Source organism: Cupressus sempervirens, chromosome 6 (assembly GCF_028749045.1).
Source record: "Cupressus sempervirens isolate cs-2001-9-10 chromosome 6, ASM2874904v1, whole genome shotgun sequence".
Taxonomy (NCBI): Eukaryota; Viridiplantae; Streptophyta; class Pinopsida; order Cupressales; family Cupressaceae; genus Cupressus; species Cupressus sempervirens.
In genome coordinates this window covers 368,408,243-368,416,923 of record NC_143123.1, presented here as the reverse complement: position 1 = coordinate 368,416,923, position 8,681 = coordinate 368,408,243, and positions in this window count along the sequence as shown.

Here is an 8,681-nt window from a genome sequence, read left to right as displayed (position 1 = left end):
CTTAACTTCCTATTTATATGAATGGCTAGTTAGAAGTAAGGGCTATCATGTGTGATAACCTAAGGAAGACAAGGAGTCAAGGGTTTTTCTTTATCAAGTGACCTAAGAGAAGAGTCTGCATTGGCATGTTAAGAAACAAGGCTTAAGGGTATGAATGCTTGAAGGGTGAAAAAGCTACTAGAGCTGAAATGTATGAAGGCCAAGCATAATGGAGGATTGAAACAAAGATCTATAATCTACAAATGAAGTTGTAAGTTGTTATAATATCAAGCCTTAATGTTACTCTCTAATAATTGTATCTGTCTAGGGTAAATCCTTTGGATTAAGGTTGATCTGATAGTCATTTGTAAATCATTTAATCAGGTGACATTCCAAGTGAATGGTCTAAAGTGCTATAAAAGGGCTCACTCCTAATAGGGCGATTGAAATCCTTTAACAAGGTCACATTTGACAGTGTGTATTATAACCTTTAACTGTGTTGGCCTTTCACAGGGCATCACTTTAGAAGAGTGAAAAAGAGTAGCATGTTACTAGTGTTTTTTCCCAAATTTGGTTTCTACGTAAACCATTTTTTCAAGTGTGTTGATGAATTTCTTATATTTGATGTTTAGATTTCTACAAGTTGATTTTACAATAACCTACAAGTTTTTAAGTGATTGCATAATCTAATGGTTGATGCATGATGAAAAATGTTTATGGGTTCAATAATTTGTGCAAAGTTTTATTTATAAATCTAGACCTTGGATAATTGATTCACCTCTCCCCCCTACTTTCAGTTGTTCTAAAGTATTCCAAAAATTGGTATTAGAGCCATCTACTTAAGAGGACTAGTTTGAAGGTGCTAGAAGAACAAAGATCAAGATGTCAAAAAGAGAAGTACCCCAGCAATAGAGATGACTTTCCTACATGGAAAAGTTTTCACAATGAAGATACACCTTGAAGGACTTGGAGATCATGCACAATCTACCATTACTATTGAGCATGTTGATCCTACTAGAACCCTAATAGCTGAGGATATGAAAAAGAAGAAAGAACATAACTAGACAATGCTTGAGATTGCCTCTTCCCTAGGTTATGCTGAATTTGATGATATCAAAGGTCTTGACAGTGAAAATAAAATGTGGGATGCCTTAGTCACCATCTATGGAGGATAAACTAAAGTTCAAAGAGCCAAATCTAAAAGTCTCAGAGGTAAGCTTGATGATATGATAATGGAAGGAGGTGAAAATATTTCTCAATATGTTGCAAGGATAAAAGAAGTTGTTAATGCAATAAGAGGACCTACTAGCAAAATAGATGATGATATTGTACTAAGAAAATTTTTAAGAACACTACTACCCATATATGCTATTAGAGTTTGTACAATTCAAGAACTGAGATGTATACCAAGGAATAAACTATCACTTGAAGGTTTGGTTGGTAGACTCACTATTTTTGAGCTATCTAACTTTGATAATTATAAACCTAAGAATATTGAATCTACTTTCAAAGATAACATGTCATTGTAGGAAATTTATGAGAAGAAGAAGAAGAAAAAGGTAAAGTATGTGCCCACTGATGGATACAGATGAGGAGGATGTAGAAAAACTTGAAGCACTACTAGAAAGAAGATTCCACACAGGTAAAGGCAAGTTCAAAGGTAAATTACCTATCATTTTTTTTAATTGCAATGAGGTTGGTCATATTGTTGCTTGTTAGGATTAAATCATAGATAGAAATAACAATTACATAAAAATATAAACAATATCAAAAAATAATAGATCACACAGAAAAGAACACAAGACACCAAGATTTAACATAGTTCACCCAAACCCTAGGCTACGTCCACCAAAAAACAAGCCTAATATTTTTTGATCTAGTGATCACAACTTGATTATAGTCCATAATCCCTTACTACTATAGGAGCCAATTTTTTCATCATTGATTAGACTCCATACTAGACAATAATCTCCCACTTGGAGATTGATCCTATAGCTATATCACTACTCCATGAGGCTGCCACTGGATCAAACCACCTTGGATGGTGCTATTCATTGATTCCCATTCAGTCTAGAAGACCAACCAAAGCTAAAGATTAATTTAGCTTCTCCCTTATCACTACCTTTTAAAATAGATCCACTGGATTGTCATTTGTATGTATCTTATCCAGCTTTAACTCTCCATCATCCAAAATAGATTGAATGAAATGGTACTACAACTATATGTGTTTTGTCTTTGAATGTAGAGCTGAGTTCTTCACAAGATGAATGAAACTCTGACTATCTATAAACAAATAATTATCCTTCTGAGATGTCCCAATTCTTTCAAGAAGAATTGAAGCCATATCATCTCCTTAGCTGCCTTTATAGTAGCAACACACAAAATGTTTCCCTTTTGTAACCTAGAAACCCAACTCACCACATCTCCATTAATAGTAAATACATAACCTATAGTACTTTTCTTGGTATCAATATCCCCTGCCAAATTTGAGTCAAGATAGCCTTCTAAATCAGTAGTAGAGCCCCCAAAATGTAAACACTTGTTAGATGTTCCTCTCAAATATCTAAAAATCCATTTGATTGCATTCTAATGCTCAATCCTTGGATGACTCATATATCTGCTAATGACTCCCACTACATGTGCAATATCTAGCCTAGTACATACCATAGCATACATCAAGCTTCCTATAGCTAAAGCATAGGGTACCTTGGACATCTTATCTTCCTCTTCTTACATCTTGGACACATCTCCTTAGTCAACATCAAATGACCAGGTAAAGGTGTGCCGACAGCTTTAGCATTCTCCATACATAAATGTTGCAACACCTTCTCAACAATCTACCTGAGATAGTGTCAATGTCCTATTCTTTCTATCTCTATAAATTTTCATACCAAGGATTTTTTTTTTCTACCTCCAAATACTTCATAGCATATGCATGCACTAATTGGCATTTCAGCCCCTTAATGTGATCCATGTTAGACCTAGCTACACATATCAAATTTTACTTAAGATTAATGTAAAATTGCTCATGCATAAACCTATCAAATTTTAGATACCATTGCCGAGGTGCTTGCTTCAAGCCATATAATTTTTTCTTCAATTTGCACACTAAGTTCTCCTTACCCTTGACCTCAAATCCCTATGGTTGAGCCATATATATCTCTTCATCCAAATCACCATGAGGGAAGGTTGTATTAACATCAAGCTACTCCAAATCCAAATCTTCAATAGTGACAATACTTAAAATAGTAAAGATACAAGTCATTTTAACAACAAGAGAAAATATCTCATCAAAATTGATACCTTTTTTTGTACAAATCCTTTTACAAATAATCTGGCTTTAAATCTTTTCATACCTCCTTCCTCTTCTTTCAACCTATAAACCCACTTAATTTGTAAATCCCTTTTAGTTGCAAGCAACTTGCATAAATCCCATGTCTTATTTTCTAGTAAAGAGTCAATTTCATCAGTTATCGCAGGCTCCCACTGAATCTTAGTATCCACTTGTACAACTTCATCATAACATTTAGGTTTACCAACATCTATTAGTAAAATAGAATACAAAGAGGGAGAAAATCTTTTTGAAGGTCTTCTTGTCCTTGTTGACCATCTAACATTTACTAGTATGTGTATTTTTTGTTGTTGCGGTTATTGCACATCATGAGGAATTGCTAGAACAAAAGCTTTTGGAGTATCATCCAACACTACATAATCATTTTCTTTCTTCTCATGTTGCTACAACAGATCTTTATACAAAACTTTCTCATTGAATATGACATCCAAACTTCTTGCAATTTTACAAATTTCAAAATCCCAAAGCCTATAACCAAATTCATTAATGCCATATTCAAAAAATACACATTTCTATGACTTAACTTCTAGCTTGGTTCTATTTTCAGAATCTATATGAGCAAATTCTTCACAACTTAAGGTTCTAAGAAAAGGATAACTAACCTTCTTACTAGTCCATGCTTCCTCTGGAATATCGTGCAACCCAAAGAAGTAGAGGGAGCTCTATTAATCAAATATACAATAGAATTGATAGCCTCCACCCACATGTGTAAGGGAAAGCCAACACACAACCTCATGCTCCTTGCAGGCTCCATTATAGTCCTATTCATGCATTCAACCACTTCATTTTCCTGTGGAGTCCTTCAAACAATTTTTTATCTATGAATACCATTAGTGGAGCAATAATCTTCAAATTCATGACTTACCATTATCAGATTTAAGACATTTTAATTTCTTACCATTCTCATTTTCAAGCAAGCATTTCCATTTCTTAAAAGTTTGAAATACATTAGATTTATGCCTAAGGAAATAAAACCATCCTTTTCTAGTTGCATCATGAATAAATGAAACATTATAATGAGAGCCTCCAAGGGAAGATACCTGAGTCAGTCCCCATACATCAGTATGCACAAGCTCTAATTTCTCCTTTTTATTTTTCTTCTTAGTCTTCACCAAAATTACTCTCTTTTGTTTTCCATATAGACAACTTTTATAGAAATCCATACTAACACATTTCAAACCTGGTAGAACATTCTTTGAATGAAGTACTTTCACTCCTTTCTCACTCATGTGCCCAAGTCCATTGTGCCACAACACACTATTAAAATTTAAAACAAGTATTTGTTCTCCCTACTCAACTGCAACAATTGTTCCTGAACATTCATTTTTCTATAAAACAATTAAAGTATAAGTAACAATATGACCTACACAAAGATGTAAGGTGCCTACTTTCACACCTTTTGCTACTACAAGAGAACTTTTTGAAAATTTCTAATTTTTATCATTAAAAGTAACTACACAACCCTCATCACCAAGTTGCCCTACTGAAATTAAATTCCTACTCAACCTTAGAACATGTCTTACCTCATGTAGTAACCAATGATTCCCATTCTGCAACTTAATCTTAAATTTTTCCTTTCCAACAATCAGACAGGGTTCATTATCCCCCAAATAAACAAGTCCAAAATCCCCTTGGACATAATCAATGAAATAATCTCAATGAGGTGTAGCATGAAATGAAGCACCAGAATCTAAAACCCAAGAATCATGAACACTTTCTAAAGACAAAATAAAAGCATCCTCTTTAGATTTTTTAGTTACCACATTTTCCTTTGTGTCTCCATCTGGTTTATCTCCTTTAGTTTTCTTTCAAGTCTAGCCGTCTTTCTTTTTATGCCCTATTTTACCACAGTACTAGCAGTCTTTTGGTCCTCTCGATTGAGGCCTCTTCCCTTTGACTTTCTTCTTGATTTCTCATGATTTCTAGAATTACTTCCTCTCTCATTCATTTTTCCTTGACTTTGTGCATTCAAAGAACTTCCTGATGTAGATCCACCTAAGGTTTTTCTATGAGTTCCTCACTCAAAATAACATTGATCACATCATCATATTTTAGGGTACTAGATCCAGAAACACAATTACTCACAACCATTACCATGCCATTCCAAATTTTAGGTAAAGAACACAAAATCAAGAGATCACTAATTTCTTCATCAAAATTAATACCCATAGAAGATACCTAACTAGTAATAGTATTCAACTCATTTAAATGATCCGTAATAGGTCCACCTTCTGCCAATTTCATATTAAATAAATGCTTCATGGAAAATACCTTGTTTGAAGCAGAGGGCTTTTAATATAATTTCTTTAGGATTTCCATAAATTCTTTTGTCATTTTTGCTTTCATAATATTAAATGCCACCAATGGTGCCAAGTATAATCGAATGCTTCCAAGTGCTTTTCTATCTAAAAGATCTCATTTGTCATTTAACATAGATCCTTGATTCTTGGTTTTTCCTTCCAATGGCTTCCATAAATCCTTCTGATAAAAATAGTCTTCCATTTGCCTCTTCTATAATTGAAACTTTTTCCCATTAAAATTATCAAACCTCAACCTACCCTCATTTGCCATTGATCCCACTCAACCGTGAGACTTTCTTGTAGAGGATAATTGAAAAAAAAAACCTTGCTCTGATACCACTTGTTAGGAATAAATCATAGATAGAAATAACAATTACATGAAAATATAAACAATATTAGGAAATAATAGATTGAACATAGAAAAGAACAAAAGACACCAAGATTTAATGTGGTTCACCCTAACCCTAGGCTATGTCCACCAAAAACCAAGTCCAATATTTTTTGATCTAGTGATTACAACTTGATTATAGTTTATAATCCCTTACAACTCAATACCATTGCAAGAACCAATTTTTGCATCACCTTATGAAACAATCCCTAACCCTAAGCTGTTTTATACAAGTCTTTTTACCACTTTAGGTTATAATTAATAATTACATGTTAGCCTAAAATCCTGATAAAATAGGGCCTAATTTTTTTTTAGGGTGATGCCTCGAGTCCCAAAGAATTTATGAAGTATGTACAATACTTCCCTAATCAGTTTCCACAAACTAACACTACTAGATGTCTAGAGAAGAATATCTATAGAGGTGGTGACAAGTACAAAAGTAGAAGAGATGAAGACAACAATGATTATAAAAATAAAGGCAAAAAGTCATGCTACATTGCTAAAGAGGAAACAAAAGATGAATCTAATGAATATGATGATGAAGTGGTGTATGTTGCAATGAAGGATGAATCTAATGAAGATGAGGCAACTACACTTGTGACTTGTATGGATAAGAATGATAGATGGATCACTGATAGTGGGTGATCACATCATATGATCAGAGATAGAAGTAAGTTCATTACCTTGAACTATTATGATGGAAATAGTGTAAGATTTGGTAATGATGCACCATGTTTGATAAAAGGAAAAGGTTCTATCAAACTTGCAGATAAGATTTTATGTGACAATGCTTCTTATGTTGAAGGATTTAACTATAATTTGTTGAGTGTGTCACAATTGAATAATTCAGGATGTAAGGTTGAGTTTGAAAACAAGATTTCTAATATACACAAATGGAAAACTGATTGGAAAGGGTGATCAGACTAGGATTAATCTATTCTATCTTGACATAGAAGATGCTATTTATCTAGTTGTAAAATTTGATGATGTGTGGCTATGACACAAGAGGTTATATCATGTTAATTTTTATAACTTGGTCAATATCAGTAATATGAAAAAAGTTAGAGGTTTTCTTAACTTGAAGAAGCTTGATAATATAATGTGCAAACAACGTCAGTTAGGCAAAATGACAAAGTCAAGTTTTAAGAGTAAAGCTCATACCTCTAAAGAAATACTAGATATTGTTCATACTGACTTGTGTGGACCAATGGATGTGTAATGCCACAAACAAGATAATTATATTATGCTTCTTGTTGATGATTATTCTAGAATGATGATAGTTATGTTTCTGAAATAGAAATTTGATGCTTTTCAAATGTTTAAGTGGTACTTAGAAAGTGTTGAGAAGGAAATAGGTAAAAGTTTGAAGTGTTTGAGATTTGATAGAGGAGGAGAATTTGCATCAAATGAGTTCAAGATGTTTTATAATGATAGAGGAATCAAAAGACAGACATCTTCCCCTAGAACCCCTCCACAAAATGAAATAGATGAAAGGAGGAACATATCTATAATGAACAATGCTAGAACACTCATGATGGAGAAAAATGTTTCTTTAAAGTACTAGAGAGAATATATAAGTACAAGTATCTATACCTTGAATTGTGTACAAGTCAAGAAAGGAACTCATTCAACACCTTTTGAAATATGATATGGATACTCAACCAATGTAGAATACTTTAATATATTTGGAAGCAAATGTTACATTCTTAAAGACTTCAAGAATGGTAAAATAGATGAAAAAAGTGAAGAAGGTATATTCCTAGAATATTCCACAAGAATTAAAACTTATAAGTGTTTAAATACTAACACTAACAAAATTGTGGAAAGTGTAAATGTGAATTTTGATGAATATATAGAAGTATATGAGGCTAAACCTATGAAAGAACCAAAAGAATACAAATCATTTGTATACTCTTATGAAGGAATGCCCACTAAATAAGATGCTATAAATCAAGCTACAAACCAACATAAAGTTTCAGTGACTATCAAGTCACATACTATGAATGTTGAGTTACATTCAAGAACTGAGCTACATTCAGATGCCACATTACAAAATGAAGTTAAAGAAAATTTTGATTATGAGATCAGTGTACATGAAATAGATGTTGAGCTACTTGCAAAAGATGTACATAGTGACTCTAAAGCTGAAAGACAAAATGAAGAAACTAGAGCTAAACCAAGATTGTCTAGATATGTGAAGAGACATCATCCTGCTGCACAAATGATTGGAGATAAAGATGCTCGACCAATGACAAGAAACAGATTAAGAAATGAAACATGCATGCTAAGCATGAAGGAACCCAAATTAGCGAGAGATTCATTTGAGGATGTAGACTATAGTAAAGCCATGGAAGAAGAGATTGAAAAAACTAGAGAAAAATAAAACATGGACTCTAGTTCTTAGATTAGAAGACAAAAATGTGATTGATACCAAGTCGGTATTCAAAAACAAGATAGATAAAAATGGTGAAGTCAAAAGGAACAAGGAAAAACTAGTCTACAAAGGATATGCAAATGAAGAAGGAATTGACTTTGGAGAGACATTTTCCCCTGTTGCTTGAATGGAAGGGCTAAGAACTTTACTTTCTTATTCTACATAGAATGGTTTCAAATTTTATCAAATAGATGTTAAACCTACATTTTTGAATGACATATTACAGGA